This window comes from Phyllostomus discolor, chromosome 1 (assembly GCF_004126475.2).
Source record: "Phyllostomus discolor isolate MPI-MPIP mPhyDis1 chromosome 1, mPhyDis1.pri.v3, whole genome shotgun sequence".
Taxonomy (NCBI): domain Eukaryota; kingdom Metazoa; phylum Chordata; class Mammalia; order Chiroptera; family Phyllostomidae; genus Phyllostomus; species Phyllostomus discolor.
In genome coordinates, this window is record NC_040903.2 from 214,569,997 (window position 1) to 214,587,229 (window position 17,233).

The 17,233-nt window shown below is 63.6% G+C and overlaps 1 protein-coding gene across 1 annotated transcript in view; it reads right to left on the reverse strand.

The window, feature by feature from the left end:
* The window catches only part of BCL11B (BAF chromatin remodeling complex subunit BCL11B), a 93,644-nt gene that overhangs the window by 37,485 nt on the left and 38,926 nt on the right, over window positions 1-17,233 (reverse strand).

Consider the following 17,233-nt stretch of genomic DNA (forward strand, 5'->3'; position numbering starts at 1 on the left):
CTCTGGGCTTTATCAGCCGCAGTCCAGGCCACGAGTTTTCCGGTCCGTCCTGACTACGAGGTGTGTTTACTGGAAGGCTTTCTCCAGGGGGAAATAACCGAGAAGAGATCTCTCCTCACCCAGCCCCCGCCCGGGCTCCAGCCCCTCTGCTCTGCGGCGGGAGCCGGCTCCCGGAGGAGCCCGAGCACCGCACGCCCGGGGGCCAGGACGCCATCGTCCCGAGGTCTGGGTCCCTGGCGAGGTCCGAGGGGCCACTCGGGGAGAGAGGGAGCCCAGCCATGGCAGGAGGCCACACAGGGCAGGGGCTCCAGGTGGCCTTGCGGAGAGACCGAGCGCAGGGCTCCCCCCGGGGACAAGGCCGTCTCCGGGAGCTGGGCCCAGGTGAACACAGCAGCGCACAGAGCCACTCCCACGGTCTACCCTGGGGCCACCTTGGAGAGGACACCTCCCCGCCACCGACAACGATAGCCACTACGGTCAACAACATCAGCAATGGCTGATCCCTTTGCTGGGACCTTCCAGGGGCCAGGCCCTGCACTCGCCACCTGGCACACGCTGGAACCTGGGGCACACCGTTCTCCTCTTTCGGGGAGAGAGGAACCGGGGCTCCGAGATGGAGTGAAGGGCCACGGCCACCCAGTTAGGACGGGGCGGAGCCGGGCCGGCTCAGGCCTGGTGGCTCCCAGCAGGGCCCCTGCCCACCCAGCTCTGCCTCTGACGTAGCATCGCGGCGGCCACTGGGCGCAGGGCACGTGAGGGCCGGGTCCTCGAGAGAGTCTGCACTCACACACTCGGCGTCGTTTCGGGGCCTCGTCCCCTCCCTGTCCTGGGTGCTGGCGACCTGGCTCCTCCCAAAGCAGCCCGGGGCAGCAGGCCACGGAGCCTGGGCCTCGGAACGGAGGGCGGGAACGCTGGTTATGCACGTGCACACACACGCACGCACACGCATGGATGTGTCCACAGGCATGCAGATGTGTGCACACATGGAGTACATGGACATGTGCAAACGTGTGTACAGGTGTGTGCACACACAGGGCACACTCGTGCACACACACCCCTCCTTCCAAACAGTCGGGTCCGCCACCCTCAGTCCCCAAGGCCACACCTGTCCTCCCGGACAGGAGGGCACGAGCAGGTGGGGGGTGCCGTCAAGCCCCGCCCACCCTCCGGAGCCCCCCACTGCGGGTCCTTCTGTGCTAACCCCTCCTTTACCCCCTGGGGAATTTAAGGAGCAGACGAACCCAGCCTGTCCTGCCGGCACGCCTTATCATCCACATGGGTTTTTTCCTCCGCATGAAAAGAGGAAAACTTCAACTTCATAGAAGGGAATGAACTTGAACCCCTGCTCACCCCCACTCCTCCACACACATCCCGAAAACCACTGGACAGTTCCAAACTCGGAAACCACACTCTGCACGCGATCCGAACCCAGGGCCCGCGCCCTCCTGGGAGCAGATGTCCCCGGAGCGGCCCCCACCCACGCCCCCACCCCCGCAGGCCCCGCCCCCAGGCTCCGCCCCTCCCACCCCGACCCAGGGTTCACCTGAGTGCTGGGCGGCCAGAGTGTCCTGCCGAATAAGGAGCGAAAGAACAGTGGGCTCCCCCAAAAGGCGACATGCCCACAAACCCAGGGGCGTGCCCAAAGCCGGAAAGCCCGACCCTGACTCCAGGCTGGTCAGGCAGCCGCGTCTGGCAGGGCCTCCAGCCTCACGTGTCTTAAAGACGCAGGCCCGCAGTCTCCTCTGGTTGGAGCAGACACTGGCTTCCCAAAGGGCACCCCTCCCCTCTGCACTCTGAAAGCTGCCCCTGGAGCCAAAGGTCAGCTCACCCGCAGCCCAGACTGGTGGGCCCCACAGTGAGGTGCCCACACCACAGCCAAGGGGCTGGCCCTGCCTCACCTGCCTCACCTGCCCCACCACGCTGTCCTGCCTCCCCCTCCTGCCCAGCTTCCTCCCCCAACGCAGGACACAGGGTCTTCCAACAGAAGTCTCTGGGTCCGCCCCTCCCTCCAGTGACACCCCCCCCCCGAATGGCCCCTCCTGGGTCACAGGAGGCTTCCGGGGCCGCTACGGTAACAGCAGATCTCCGGGCCAGTCTCTCCGAGGGAACAGCACCTCGCCAGCCTGCGACCTCACCTGAGCAGGGGCGAACCCCCCAGGGAGAAGGGAACCAGGGTCCTGTGCCCAGGCCAGGCTCGGAGCGGGAGCCCACCGCACCCCACTCCCATCTGCTCCCCATGCACAGGAGAAGACAGAGTTGGCACCTTTTCGACTGGGCATGAATCATCTGCCGCCACTCGACCAACCCCCGAGGCCTGGTGCAGGGTGCCCGAGGTGCCCCGGGAAGGAAGGGGGCCCCAGGGTGCTGCTCGGCCGGGCTCCGCTGACCGGGCGCGCCCACGGAAAGGCGAGCGCAGCCCGGAGCACGCTCCTCCCGGGCCACCCGCCCGAGGACGCCCCCGGAGGAGCCCGACTGCAGAGGGCCGCCATGCGGAGCGCCCGGTGGATTACGCAGCAATAAGGTATAATTGAGGGGATTAGCGTGAATGCCATGTTTCCCTTCCAAAAATTCGAGGAACGCCAAGACGGCTCTCGTCTGGGCCGGTGTGACTCATGGTTTTAATAGAGGAGCCTAATTTTCACTTCTGAGGAATCTGGGCTCAGGGAGACATCGTCTAAGGAGCACGCACCTTCCTGCACCGACAGCAGCGAGGACCACCGGCCCGGAGGGAAAGAGGAAGGTCCCTCGTGCTGCCCCTCAGCCCCAGGATGGGGCGTCCGCAGGCCTGGGCAGAGTGCACGGTCTGGGGGGGTGGGGGGGGGAGGCGTGGGGTCTGAGGCCAGCCAGGCAGGTCCTAACTCAGCGGATGGCCCGGGGCCAGTCCCTCCAGTCTCTGGGGCCCTGCTTGGGGGAGCCGTGCCCACCTGGCAGCGCAGGGCCCAGGGCAGGGGGTGCTGTGCCGGCCGGACGTGAGGCCGTCCACCCAAGGGCTCAGCTGGGCCCAGCACCTCCCTCCGGACCCCCGAAGGCTCTGCGTGACATAGCGCCCAGCACCCCTCCCAGAGGAACGGCCTCAGCACCCCAACAACCCTACAGCATCCGCCTCTGAGCAGAACTGGCTCCCGGGGGGGCGGCGCTGAGCCCCAGGACATTGGGCTCTTCCACTCTGCCCAAGGCCCAGTCCTCACTCCAGAGGGGCTGGCAGAACCAGAGCTCAGGGGTCACGACAAGCCGTCACTGCCACCCCCCTACCTCCGTGATGACACATGGCAGAGGCTCCAGACCCACCCCTTCCAAGCCAGGCCCCTCCCTCCTGGCACAGCCAGCGAGCCAGGTCCACACCCCTGCCCTGAGTCCCTGGTCCGGCCCCGCCCCACTACAAATCCCAGCGAGGGTCAAGCTTTACACAGAAAACGGGCCCAGGGTGAGCGTGTGGGGTGCAGACTCCTCGCCAACAGCAGGACCTGGCCAGGCACCGCTTTTCTGCCCCTTCCCCTTCTTGGCGGTGCCCTGTCACTAACATGGTCCCCCTCCGGTCCCCGGGGTGCCTGGCCGATGGGCGGCTCCTAGAGGGGCGGGGGAGTCCTGGGGGCCAAGGCGCAGGTGCTGGCCTGAGGCCACGGCATCCAGGCAGGGTCATCCCGCCATCGTGCCACCCAGGAGCCCCGTGGGTGAGAGTTTCCCATGGTGCACTGAGGCGTGGAGGATGCTCCGGGACACCGCAACCCCGTTCCGGCAGCTGTGACCTGGCTGGCCACTGCGAGATGTCCCTCCTGAGCGCTGCACACCGTTCCCCCAGGCCTCCGCAGGACCCCACCGTGCCCAGGCCGGCGCCTGCCACCCCCGCCCCCCCCCACCCTGCAAGGGAGAACAGATAGCCAGTCCGCCTCCCCCAGCTCTCTCCCCACCCCTGCTCCGGCCAAGGGAGAGGCGTTCATTTATAAGTGGCAGATAATGTCACTCGCCATTCATCCAAATGTGTCACTAACATCCCATTAGACTGTAATTATTTTTTAATTAAAACTAAGAAAACTGGCATGCCTGTGCCGACTTTATGCATCTGTTATGGGTTAAAATAGCTTTTAAAAAATGTTTCGGAGACCGCAGTCTATTGTGGCCGCGGCCCCTGCCAAAGAAAACGCAAGCTTGCTTATTTTCTCCATGGGGCGCAACAGCGCCTGTGTGTGCCGGAACAGAATCGGCTGGCCGTGAAAAGAATTCTAAATAAAACACAAACATGGAATTTGGCAACGCCACAGAAGCAAGCTTAAGACTAATTCCAGCATGTGGACGGCTCTCACATAGTGAGTCTGGCTCCAGCATAAACGAAACCAGGCACTGTAAAATACCGAGCGCGTCGGCGCTCCGGCTTAAAGGGGCAGGACACCGGTTCCAGGTAGAAAAGCTTATTAAGCCGGCTCGCGCTGGCTCCATAAATCCATAGGTTATTAGCTGTTTGCTTTCAGCCGATCCCTCCGTAAAGAGATGCATATTAAGGGGGAGAGAGAGAGAGAGAGAGAGAGAGGACAACAAATGAAAACCATCACTTTGCACTTGACTGTTAGTGCGGCGGCTCTGGAAATACTGTGTTCATTATCTCCACGAGAAGGGGAAGACTCTGGGAGGCCCCCAATGGCACCAACCGGAGCGGGGGAGGGAAGGCGAGGCGGGGGAGGGGTGTGGGGGGGGCCAGGAAAGAGCACCGGGCCCGCCCCGTCTTCGCAGGGACCAAAGAGGCCTGGAGAGCAAGGTGTCTCGGGGCAGCCCCCGGCCACCGCGGGCAAAGCCACACAGACGCTGGGACACCTGCGCCCAGGCACAGGGCAGTGATGATGGCGGTGATAATCATCATCATCATCATCATCATCATCACCGCCACAGAGACAGCGGTACCTGCCGCCCCTCCCCGCGTCCCGCACGCCAGCTGCTGCTGAGGGCAGCCCAGTGGGCAGGGGGGGATCCCCGGCGCCGTGAGGCAGCCCGGGGCTCTGAGTCCGGACGGCCGCGGGTTCCACACCTGCCCCGTGAGGGCCACGGGGCCCTCCCCCCCCCCACAGAGTCGGGGCGAGACGTGTTCAGAAGGAAGCCCACGTTGGACCGAGCGCCCCATTATCGTTGCTGCCTGTCCCGCTCCAGTGCTGCCATCCTCATTCACAGACGGGGAAACTGAGGCTCACACAGCCTCAAGGCCGCTTGCCAAGGTCAAAGAGCTCATGAACAACATCAGAGCCAGGATTGGAACCCAGCTGCCTGCCTCCGGAGCTGGAGCTTCGCCAGCACATTCCGGTGGGGTTGGGGGCAGGGGTGACACACGGGACGGGCCCGTGAGGCAGGGTGGGGCGGGGGGACACAGTCTCTCCTAGAAAGCGCTGGGAAGGCAAGTCCGTCCCCAGAGAGAGAAGCACCCGCAAAGGCCCCAGGAGGCCTGGGCGCTGAAACGCGGCTGCGAGCACATGCTGCAGCAAGAGCAGGGTGCAGAGCCGTCACAGCGCCCCCGCCTTGGACACACGGAGGCAGGGCAGGGGCGCTCTGCACTGAAGTCGCCCCCACGTCAGCACACACACAGGCACACATGCATGCACACGCATGCACTCACACTCACCTATGCACACATTGTGTGCGCACCCATGTGGATACACACCCACCATGTGTACACGCCTACACGTGTATGCACGTGTGTTCAAGTGCACATGCATGCACAGGCGCACAAACACATGTGTTCACCATGCATGCACACACACACAGGCCTTCTGCAAACAACGGGGTCTGTGGCCGTCCAAGGACCCTGGCAGAGGCGACGGGAAACACCGGGGAGAAAAATTATAGGAGGCGACGCTGGGCTCCCAGCGAACAAGCCCTAGAGCGTGTCCCCTCAGGTCCGGGTGGTTACTCGGCACAGGTCTGCTCGGGCCCTGCCTGCCCGTCGCCGGGGCAGCGGGGCAGTGGGGCAGGCCACCTTCCCCCGAGGGAACCCCCACCCTCCTGGCTCCTGAGCCGCAGCGGCCGCAGTCCTCCCCATGCTGCCAGCCGCCTGACCGGGGCAGCTGGGCTGCTGGTGGACGGTCCTCCCATCGGATCCACACGCTCCGAGAGTGGAGCCCCCAGCTCCGGGCTCCTGCCCTCCGACCCCGCTCCGCAGGCCTCGCTCGGCCGCCGGACTCGGGGACGCGGCGCCCCATGCTGCTCTTCACGAAAAGAGGCGCGACACCTCGGAAGATGCAAACTAAAAACACTCCTGGCTTCTCAGAGTCGGTTCATAAAAATAATTACATTTTCTTTTAAAAAAATGATATTATAGGCAAGTATGTGTCCAGCTATTTTTAGCTCCTACTCAACTCCGCTAATTTTTCTTCACGATCACCATTGGAGACTTCTGTTCAAAGCCACCCCACTCTCTGTGAATAACGGCGCTCTGACCGTGGGGGTCTGGGCGTTCCCCAGAGGGGGCAGCATCTGAGCATCCCAGAATTCCTGGGGGTGGGGGGCACGTGGAGACAGACCACCTCCCGGTTCGACCCAGCACACACCTGGGGCATGCCCACAGGTGCCGGCGCTGGTCCCGGGCCTCGGGAGTTCACGGAGGGCACCAAACTGGGGTCCCTGCCCTGTGGGGGCCGACAATCCAGCAAGGGGCACGGCATGGGCTGAAGGGTGGCCCCCGAAACCAAACATCCGTAACCAAATGCCTAGAATCTGTGACCATGACCTTCTTCGGAAAAAGCGCCACAGCAGGTGTGATTACGTTCAGAATCTGGGATGAGATCCTCCTGGATTAGCTGGTGGGCTGCTAACCCCCAAGACAACTGTCCCTTTGATTGTAATTGTCCAGCAGAGGAGAAGAGGGACTCTGGAGCAGAGGCTGGAGAAGAGCAGCCGCAAGCCCTGGACCACCCGGGGCCACCGGAAGCTGGAAGAGGTGGGGACAGGGACCCAGGAAAAGGGCAGCCCTGCCCACGCCTTCAGCTGGGACTTGAGACGATAAACTTCTGTTGTCTGAAGCTACTCACCCTGGGGTTATTCGCTAGGGCAGCCCCAGGGACAGACACAGGGCAGCAGACAGCCGTCCCAGCCCCAGGACGTCCTCAGCAGAGCCCCACGGCCATTGCCCCCCTCCACGAGGAGCCCGCGGTGCCCCATCAGAGTCACACACACAGAGGGCACCCCCATCCCCCCCAGTCCAGCCAGAGAAAGCAGGCCAGCATGTTGGGCCCCAGGCCACAAGGAGAACCCCCCGGGGGCTCTGAGGGGGGCGGGGCCGTGCCCCCCGGACCAGCCAGCTCCACCCCGCTCCCAGGAGTCCCCACCCTACCTACCTCCCCACCCTACCTACGCAGCTCCTTCTGCTAAACCAAACCCAAACCAACAACGCCCTGGGGACACAGCAGAAAAGAAAGTGAAACTTGTCCACTTGCAGAATTTTCTCCGCCAAACACTCATGCTAGCGAAATGTTGAGAGCTGAGGGCGGAAAACCAGCCGTCCTGGGAGACAGGGCCACCGCAGGGAAGGGACCCTCAGACAGAGGCACCAAATAAAGGAGGCGCCCAGGACCGCAGCTGCAGGCATGGAGCCTGGAGTCCCCAGGGGCTGTCCCGTCCCAGGCCCCCAGGTTTACCAACAGCTGGACTTGGGGCCATCACGGTTCACATCCTCGAGACTCAGCATCCTCAAGGGCAAACTCCAGGGTCAGGTGAGGGTGTGGACCAACGGGGCCCCGGGTGGGCGGCTGGTGAGGATGGAAAAGGGTGCAGCCGCTGCGGAGGACGGGTGGGCGGCTCCCCGGGGAGCTGTCCACGGCAGGGCCACACACCCAGCCATTTCTCTTCTGGGTGTGCCCCCAAAAGAGCCGAAAGCAGGACCTCGGACCACGGTGTGTCCAGGGTCATGGCAATGTCATTCATAATGGCCAGAAGGTGGAAGCGTCCCAGCACCCATCACGGGACGAACCCACAGAAGACACAGGGTCCACCCACCCGGTGGAATACAATGCAGCCTTGAAAAGGAAGGGAGTCCCCCACCTGCCACACTGTGGGTGAATCCTGAGCACGTGCCCAGTGGAATAAGCCAGACACGAAGGACAAACACTGTATGACTCCACCTCCATGAGGTCCTGTGGGCAGGGTCCCAACTCATAGGGACAGAGAGAAGAACGGGGGTTGTGGGCGGGGGCGGGGGGGGTGCGGGAGTGAACGGTTACTGGGCCCGAGTTTCAGTTCATGACGACAAACAGTTCTGGGGGCAGCAGACGGTGGTGCCGGCACCAGAACACGGCAAACGTGCCTAACGCCACTGAATGGCGCACCTAAAAACAGTCACCACGGTTGGTCTGTGTGCATCCAGTTTCCACAACCAGGAAACCGTGGCAGGGGCCTGCCCTCGGGCCGCCATGAGTGCCAGTGGCGGGGACACTGTACAGCGGCCTCGGCGCACAGTGGGCCCGCAAGCCATGGCTGCTTCTGCCACGACAGCAAGGACAAAACGAGGTCTCGTTAATCAAGTGCCAGGAACCGGGAGAAAAGCGAGCCCGCGGGGAAAGAACTGGCCAAACGCGCCGGCGGCCCAGAGGGCCTCCTCCCGCCGGCCGACCCCCACCTCTCATTAACGAAGGCCATGATTCAAAAGCATCCAGATTCACGGAGAGAATCCACCTGCCCCCGCCTCCGCAGGTAGGGACCCCGTGTTTGCATCAGCCTCCTCGGAGAAGCCCCAGCCCTCGGATCCCCTTCGCAGAAATCATCAAAGGCAGGCCTTCTTGTTTTCCCCGGGCTGGGCTAGGCCAGTCGGCCAGGCCGCCATGGGTCTGGGAGCCATCAGCTCCTCCCCCGCCCCCTCTCTCCCGGCTGCGGCCACTCATGCTTGTCCGGGGGGCCAGCCGGAGGGCCGCCAGGAGCCAGGAAGACAGGAGAGGAGGAGTGGGCTGTGGCCCCCAGTCCCAAGGAGACCCGAGTTCGAAGCCCGCCTCTGCCGTCCACCAGCTGTGCGACTTCAGGCGAGTCAAGTCCCCTCTCTGGTCTCACTCTCCTCACCTGTGAACTACAGAAGGTCACCTTCCTCGGGCAGAAGCTGCTGGGGAGCTTACACGTCCGAAAAGGCCCCTGCAGAGGGGTCTGACGCACAGTGGGGTCACAGAAATGCTAACCTGACTGTGACCTGGTGGCTCCATTGCCGAGTGTAAGAAGGAGCCTGTCGGGGGAGGAAATCGTGGTTCGTGCTTCCACCCCCACTGAGCGCACACTGTGGCCCCCCGCCAGTCCCCCACCCTTGGTTACTATCAGCTAAAGCCCAGGAGGGGGCTGAAGGGACGGGCAGGTCCCCTCAGGGGCGAAGGCGGGCTGCCCGTGGAACCCCGCCCAGCGGGCCCCCTGCCCGCCAGAGCTTTCTCCCCCTGCTCTTCGGATGAAGCCGGCCAGCCTCCACTGCGTTCAGATAAACGGCATTTCAGGGTTTGGACCATTTGGGTTTGATTGTGAAGTACACACAGTGTACAGCCCCTCCACCCGGCCCAGCCCGGCCCGCAGGTGTGAAAAGACACATGCGTGCTGTTCCCCGGCCACAGGAGCAACAGCGAGCTGGGCCCCCCCCTCCCCCCGAGCTTGTGAGGACGACGACAGCGGGCCCCTCTCACAAGCAGAGAGGAGACGTGGTTTCCCGGGGAGGGCGCTCAAAAAGGAAGACGTTCGGGCGGCGTTCTGTGAGTCCCTTCTGCTCCCAGACGTGAGCACGACCTCTTCTGGGTCTCCGCTGCCCACCGGCATCTCCAGAGCACCCACAGGGCCGTGGCAGCCCCGGCGCTGGGGTGACCACCGCAGGGACACGTGTGGACCTGCTGGAGCCCGGAGTGGGGCCAGCTGCCCAGGCCCGGCCTCCTGGCCAGACCCCAGAAACCCAATTGGAGGGCGACTGATGAGAAAACCTTTCCCCATGCCCCAGGCCTCTTCTTCAACGTCACAACTTCCTTCCGGGGGCCTGAGGGTCCGTTTACTCCGTGTCCCCTTCAGTCGCTAACAACTCGGACCCCTCAGGGGCCACCCGGGGCCGGAGGAAGCTGGACGGGTCAGCAGGACCCCTCTGAGAAGACACCCGCATCTGTCACTGACCCCCGCACCGGAAGAAGTCTGTCCCCGCCTCCAGCCTCGCCTTCCCCAGCAGGAAACCCCTCTTCATCCCCGGTCCCCCCAGTTCCCGTCAGCCCAGCCCTTCCTCCGATGTGTCTTCAGCCGAGAGCAGCATCACGGGGTGTGCATCCCACGTTCGCTGTGCAGCCGGCACCACTGTGAGCTCCTCCAGGTCAGGGACCCACGGAGCCCATTTCTGCACCCCTGCGTCTGGCCCATGATCGGGCCTCAGCACGGCCAGCGAATGAAGGAAGAGCTCAGGGACCCACCCAGGCCCAGGTCCCAACACGGCCTGGGTCCCCAGCGCGGGCGGCATTCCTGTCGCCTGCATCAGAGCCCCGTGCGGCCCAGTGGGGAGCTGGAGGCGGGAGCTGCCATCATGACTCCAGGGCCAGCCAGGCCTGAGTCCCAACCTCAGTTCCGCTACTTGGTGCTGTGTGATGCCAGGTACGTTGTCGATGTCTCTGAGCCCAGTATCCTTGTGAGCAAAAGGCGGGGGGCTACCTCTGCTTAGGGGTGTTATAAGGATATGAGGTGCCTGACAAGGTGCATGAGGGGCCTGGGATGCTGCTGGCACAGAGCAGGCCCTTTAGAGCACGGCAGCGCGTCACGGCAGCGAGTCACGGCAGCGGTGACGGCACCCGGCCTTCCTCCCCTTCCGCTCGCGCTAGGGAAACCTCCTGGCAGGAGACCTTCAGAGAGATGGTGGCCAAGGCCGCCGCGCTCAAGGCTCTTCAGCAGCAGCTCCCTCCCCGCTGCCCCTCACACTGCCCTTTGCCTCTGCGGCCCCCCGTGCATGCGTGCGTGCATGCGTGTAGGGACCAGGTGCTGCCACCCCCAGCTGGGACACCCATCAGCGGACCCTCCAGTGCCGGGGTGCTGAGCAGGAAACTCCAGCGTCCTCACTTCACAGGTGAGGGCACTGGGGCCTGAAGACAGGAAGAGGCTGGCCAGGGCCACAGTCACACCCAGGCCCCATCTCTGGAGCCCCGCTGTGCCTGCGGCTCTCCCGCCGACGCACCCACAGTGACACCTCGTTTCAGACAGGAGCCCGTGCCGCAGAGCCCCGAGGAGAGATGGGGCGGCAGCGCGACTGCAGCACGGCTCACGCCGAGGATGCTGGGAGGTGCGTTCCCCCTGCAGACGGCAAAACGGGGGGTCCAAGAGGCTAACCGTGGGGACCGCTGCTGGGCCCCTCTGCACATTTCACGTGGCCCCAGCGAGACGACGAGTTTCCTCGTGCAGGTTTCCATGCGAACTCCAGTGGGGCAGTGCGGTCCCAGGGGCAGAGCCTGAGGACGCGCTCCCGGTTGGTTCAGCCACGTGTCTCTCGGCCTCGTCCCCACTCTCTGCCTCAGTTTCCCCATCTAGATAATGAAGGGGCTGGATGAGATGATCCCTCGGGGACCTCAGGTCGCAGCTCATTAAAGCTTATTCGAGCCTTCAGGCCTCCAAGGTGCAGCCGGCCCCGGGCCGCGCGGCTGCACATGCAGGGCGCCGGCTGCTCCCACCGCGTGCGCATGGCCTTCAGAGCGGCAGGCAGGACGTGGCGGCCTCGCGCCGAGACCTCTGGTGCCGGTGGCCAGTGCCGGTTATTCCCATCCACTCACTGCCTTAAAGTGCTGCACCCAGGCTGCATTAAAAATTAATTACACATGCTATTTTATTGCCAGTGCATAATGTAATGAGCGCCAGCTGTGCTAAACAGCCAAACTCCTTTTTAAGACAGCTATAAAAAAAAAAAGGAAAAAAAAAAAAAAGAAAGAAACTGCACTTCCAAATGCCTCTCCTGTCAGAGCAGAAAAAACAGCAACATCTTGTATGAATTTGAACAGAATTCTTTGATTTCGCTCGGCCTCCAGAGCGGCTCGCAGAGTGGGGTGGGGTCTGGCTTGGCTGCGGGTCTCGTCTGGGCTTGCTGGGACCCTTTTTATCGAAGGACAGTCACGCGGGTAGGTGCCCCCCGCCCCCTCCCCGCTGCGCGGCGTCGGCTCCTCCCCCAGACCCCCCCTCCCGCCCAGCCCCTTCAGCCCCCGCGGGTGGCTGCTGCCGGAGATGTGGCTTCCAGGCTCAGTCGGACAGGAGACTTCTCTGGAGTCCCCCCGAGCCCTGAAGCCCTGGGCCACCCCCACCAGCCTGGAGAGGTGGCTCCCTGCACCCCGGGGCCTGGTGGTCTGCACGGTGACCCCCGGCGTTCTCTCGGGCTACGGGTCCTAAAGGCAGGTGGTGCAGGGTGGCGTGATCCCAGAAGCCGTCAGACACGGGAGCAGAACCCAGGGGCTGGCGCGCAGAACTCCCGCTGGGTGGCATCTGCTGGGGCCCCGGCCCCTTTGGTGATGCAGACCTCCCAAGGCATGCAGATGACTCTAAATGTTTAATAACTCCCCCGAGAGCCCTTCTCTCCAGTGGGCCAATCCCCGTGGACCTGGGCCCCGGTGGGCCCGGCACAACCCAGCCACAGACAGGCCTTCACGCGGGAAGGCGCATGAACGTGTCTCCCACCTGCCCGCCCCCCCCCCGCCCCGGGCGCTGCTGCGGTCCACACACACTCCCCGCACTCGCTTCTCGTCCTCGTCGCCCCGTACTCACCCCTCCCTCCAGAGTCTCCATGAGGCACTCACGCCCCACCGGGGCGCCTCTGCACCCCTCAGCAGCACGGAGGCCCTGCACCCGTGGGGGCGTGGCGGGCACTGCCAGCCCGGCCCGGCCCGCAGCGCCCCTCAGCTTCCCCCCGGTCCTGCGGCGCTAATCAAAACCCAGTCCAGAACGAAACTGCAGCTTGCTCCTTGTTCTGGTATGAAATGTGCAAAGCACAGACCATATCATTAACATAAAACTTCCAGAAAGAAGGCCACTTTCCAGACAGACTGTATTAATTGCACCGAGCTTCCACAGCCGGGGTGGTCTGCCCCTCGGTGTCCCCCTGGACGGCCCCGGTTATAAAAACCGACACGACGCGAACACGGGGGTATAACTGGAGGAGGAGAAAACGGTAGATTCTACCGTCGAACCCTACTATTTACTTACAGGTATTCTTTTATCTTTATTGTCCCCTTAGCCCAAGCCAAGAAGCCCCAGGCTGGTTAAATAACACAGCAAGCACGCTTCCAGTAGAAAAGTAAATGGAATTTAGCTTTACAGGACGGCCCCGTGACTGCAGCGGGTACTCACGACGGCAGCCGGCTCCTCCTATTAAACCCGAACCCGCCCCCTTCCCCCAGCTCAGGCAGGCAGGCGGGTCCTGTGTGTGCTTGCGTCAGACCCTGAACTTCACCGAGCTCGAGCATGAATCAACGGGGCCGATGGCTGTTCACAGCTTTTCAGCACGCAGGCCGCCTCCTGAGTCCTCTGCTCCCTCCCAATGCTGGTGCAGGCTCAGAGCCGGACGAGAGGGTCGACGCCTTTCAGGATGGAAACCCGGGCTCCTCCAGCTTGAAGTAAGAGCCCACACGGGGCCGGACACACACCCTGTGAAGCTGTGAGACCCGGGCCAGTCCCGCACGGGTCGCGATGTCTACAGGGCTCAGCGTGGGTAGCTGTTCTCAGCGCCAGGCCCGGGACCTCGTACGATCCTTCACACTGTCCCCCGAAGCATCAACGAGCGCGACCCCCGGTTACATACAGGCGGGGTCGCTGAGGCAGAGGGAGGGAAACGACTCGCCCAAGGCCACACAGCTGTACAGGGCACCGCAGCCTTTATCTCAGAGGCTGGTGCGCGAGGATGTCAGCCTCTGGGTCGCAGGAGCCTCAGAACGGAGACAGGCTCGGGCCCAAGCCCAGGGGGTTTCGAACTCTCCTCTGCCCACCCCAGCCCTGCCCTGGGGACTTGAGCCGAGCCCCGCCCCACCCTGCCTCAGGAACCCCGCCCTTGAAACAGGCCGCTGTGCTTCCCTTCGGGGATCAATACAAGGAGCCCTCGTTTCAAGTGTACATACATACCAACAGATCTAGATGTGCATGTATGTGTGTGCATGTTATATGTGTGTATTCTCACAGGACGGGAAACTGAGGCCCAGAGAGGCGGAGAGGGCTTGTTCAAGGTCACCAGCCAGGCAGAGAAAGGGCCAGGACCACAGCCCGAGCCCCTCGAGGCCGCAGGCGGCCTGGGGAAGCGCCTGCATGGGGTTTCTCGGGAAGGAACGTCCTTGGGCCAGGAGCGCCCGGACTCGGCCGCCCAGTATTTCAGCCGACCCGAAGGCAACAGGTGCGCAGGGCTCGGAGAGGCGCCCTCTCCCGCCGTGACCGTGGGCAGGAGGTCGGGGTCGGGGCCCCGGGGGCGGGCCGTTTGGGGTGCCGCCAGCCCGAGAGGCACACAGCACACACACCTGTGTGGTCTCCTCCCCCCCGAAGTCACACCCCCCATGAACCACCAGGAGCACGTTCCCGGCATGCAGTTATAACGTGAGCCAGACGCCTCGATGCGGGGGTTCCATGTTAATCTGAAGGGACAGGTCCGGTGTGTCCGGACCCGGAGAGGAGCAAGACACAGCGGGAGCAGTGGCCCCTTCCCAGGCGGACACAAGCCTGCTTCCTCCTCGCCGGTTCCTGGGGACGCGAGGACCCCACTCCGGCCACTGACTGAACAGGCACTGAGAGAGCCCGGGGCCAGGGACAGAAGCCACCAAGGGACCGAAACCACTGGAACAGGGCGTTTCCGGAACTAAAACCAATCAGGAGATGCAGGGGCACGACCTGATGGGGGCCTCACGACGAGGGATGAGGGGACAGTGCCGGGGACCAGTGGGCGCGCCAGAGGCTGAGCGCTGGGTCAGAACGAGCAGTCCCAGGGGCCCCAGGCGCAGACACCCCCACACTGCCACCAGGTGCGGGGGCCGCTCTCGGGCTGTGAGCGCCGCAGAGCCGAGTTAGGGCACCCAGAAAGGCCTCCTCCGAGCCAGAGGAGCCAGCGTCAGAGATGAGACAGGTGCTGGGTGCGCAGCCCAGGACCAAATCCCGCCGCTGACCCTTCGAAGGGTGGTCCTCACGGGTGTGCACATCCCCCTCCCCGATCCTCCCGCCACCACCAGGCTGCAGGGGGGCCGTGTGCCCAACTCCGCCTTCGTTGCAGTGTCTGCAAACTCCGTGCCCGGGAAGCAGCTTGTCCTGGAGGAATGGGTGAGTGAGTGAATGCGTGAGTGAGAGAGTGAGTCATGAGTGAATGAGTGAGTGAGTGAGTGAATGAATGAGTGAGTGAGTGAATGAATGAGTGAGTGAGTGAGTGAATGAGTGAGGGAGTGAGTGAGTGAATGAATGAGTGAGTGAATGAGTGAGTGAGTGAGGGAGGGAAGGAGTGAGGGAGTGAGTGAGTGAGGGAGGAATAAGTGAGTGAATGAGTGAGTGAGTGAATGAGTGAGTGAGTGAATGAGTGCGTGCGTGCAATGAGTGAGGGAAGGCATGCGTAAGTGAGTGAGGGAATGAGTGCGGGACTGCCTACCTCAGTGAGGGCCTCCATCCGTGCGGGCCTGCGTCCGTGCGGGCCTGAGTCCGTGCCTGCGTGCGTGCGTGAGTGCCTGCCTACATGCCTGAATGGCGTTCTGGGCCCTCAAAGTCTCTGGGCCTCCTTCTCTCCTCTGTGCAGTGGGGAGTCACCTCCCACCTGAGACGACCGTGAGGATTAATTCAAGAAGGCACACAAAACACGGAGCACAGGCAGCACACAGTAGGCCCTCAATACACACTCCCTCTAGGGAAGTGGGTGGCACTGTGGCTGGGTGCAGGTGTGTGAGGAACGTCCCCTGGACAGAGGCCAGGCATGCGGCCCGGTGGGAGGGGCGGCCTTGTCAGGAGGCGTCCCGATGAGAAATTCCGGGTCCCCAACCTCGGTCCAGCCACTCACCCCGCCCAGGCCTTGAGGTCCCCTCTGCAACATGGGGGCGGACAGCCCCTGCACGGCAGAGCCAGCGCCAGCAGAGGGTTAAGCCACTCCCCGAGGGCCAGGGGATCGTGTTTCTGAGCCGCAGAACTTGACCGAGCCCAGCCATAAACACTCGGGCAGATCTAGGAGAGCGCACCCCTCCACGTGGGGCTGCAGCACTAATTACAGGAAGCCGGAGAGCAGGGCAGCCGCCCAGACCGGGCCGCCCTGCGCCCCACAGGCAGGGATCACGGCACAGACCCGCGGAGCCTGGGCAGGTGCCCCCGGCACCCTGGACGCCAGGCCGGCCTGCCACTCTGCAACACCCCTCCATGTGACGTCATCTTTGCTTTGTGCACACAGAGCATAAGCCCAGGACCTATGATGTCGCCTTCGGTCACAGAGCGTGCTGAAGGCTGCAGGCTGCCCCAGGAGCAGCAAGGCCCTGCGAGCTCTGGACCCCGGAGCCGGGACTGCCCGCGGCCCTTGGCAGAGCTGTGGCTCCACAGGGGCCCTCCCCCGGGGGAGCTGCACCTACACGCAGACCCCGTGCCATCATCAAAAACCATTTTCCGTTCACTGCCCGAGTCAAAAGACGTCCCGCAGGGGGCCGTCACTCTGCACCCACCCTCTCCTCACGCGGCCCCTGCCCGGCCACCAGGCCACACAGGTGCTCACCGCCGCCTGGGGCGTGTCAGCACCCAGGCCTTGGTGGGGGGGGCGGCCTGGATGCGCTTTGCACCAAGCAGGCCACGCCGAGAACCTGGGCGGGAGAGGCCGGAACGGGAGGCCCCTGCCCACACGAGTCCCAGGGGCTCCCGGCCGGAGCAGGGGTTTGGGTTCTATTTGGGGACAGAGTGGGGGGAGGACGTAAGTGACAGTGGACAGGTTGAGTCGCCTCACTGCCCCTGGGTGCCCACCTGTAAAATGGGCAGCCACGCCAGCCGGCGGTCAGGCACACGGTGGGTGATCAGCCCCCTCGGGAAACACGTGGCCCTGCCCCGAGCCCCAGCACACCCCACGAGGTCTCACGCCCGCCCCCAAAAGGCCTTTCCGAGTGACTTTGTTTCCTCAGAGTTAATGGGCAACACGTTGTCACAAAGAAGAAACTCCGCGCACGGGACGGCTCAGCCATGCACACAGACAACCACGGGATCTTCTGGCGTGTCTGGTGGGGGGGCGGGGGCGGGGGCTGGGGAGGGGGTGGCAGAAGAAAACCTCAGATGTTCAGCGTTATCCAATAAGCTTGAGCTAAACAGCCCAAAG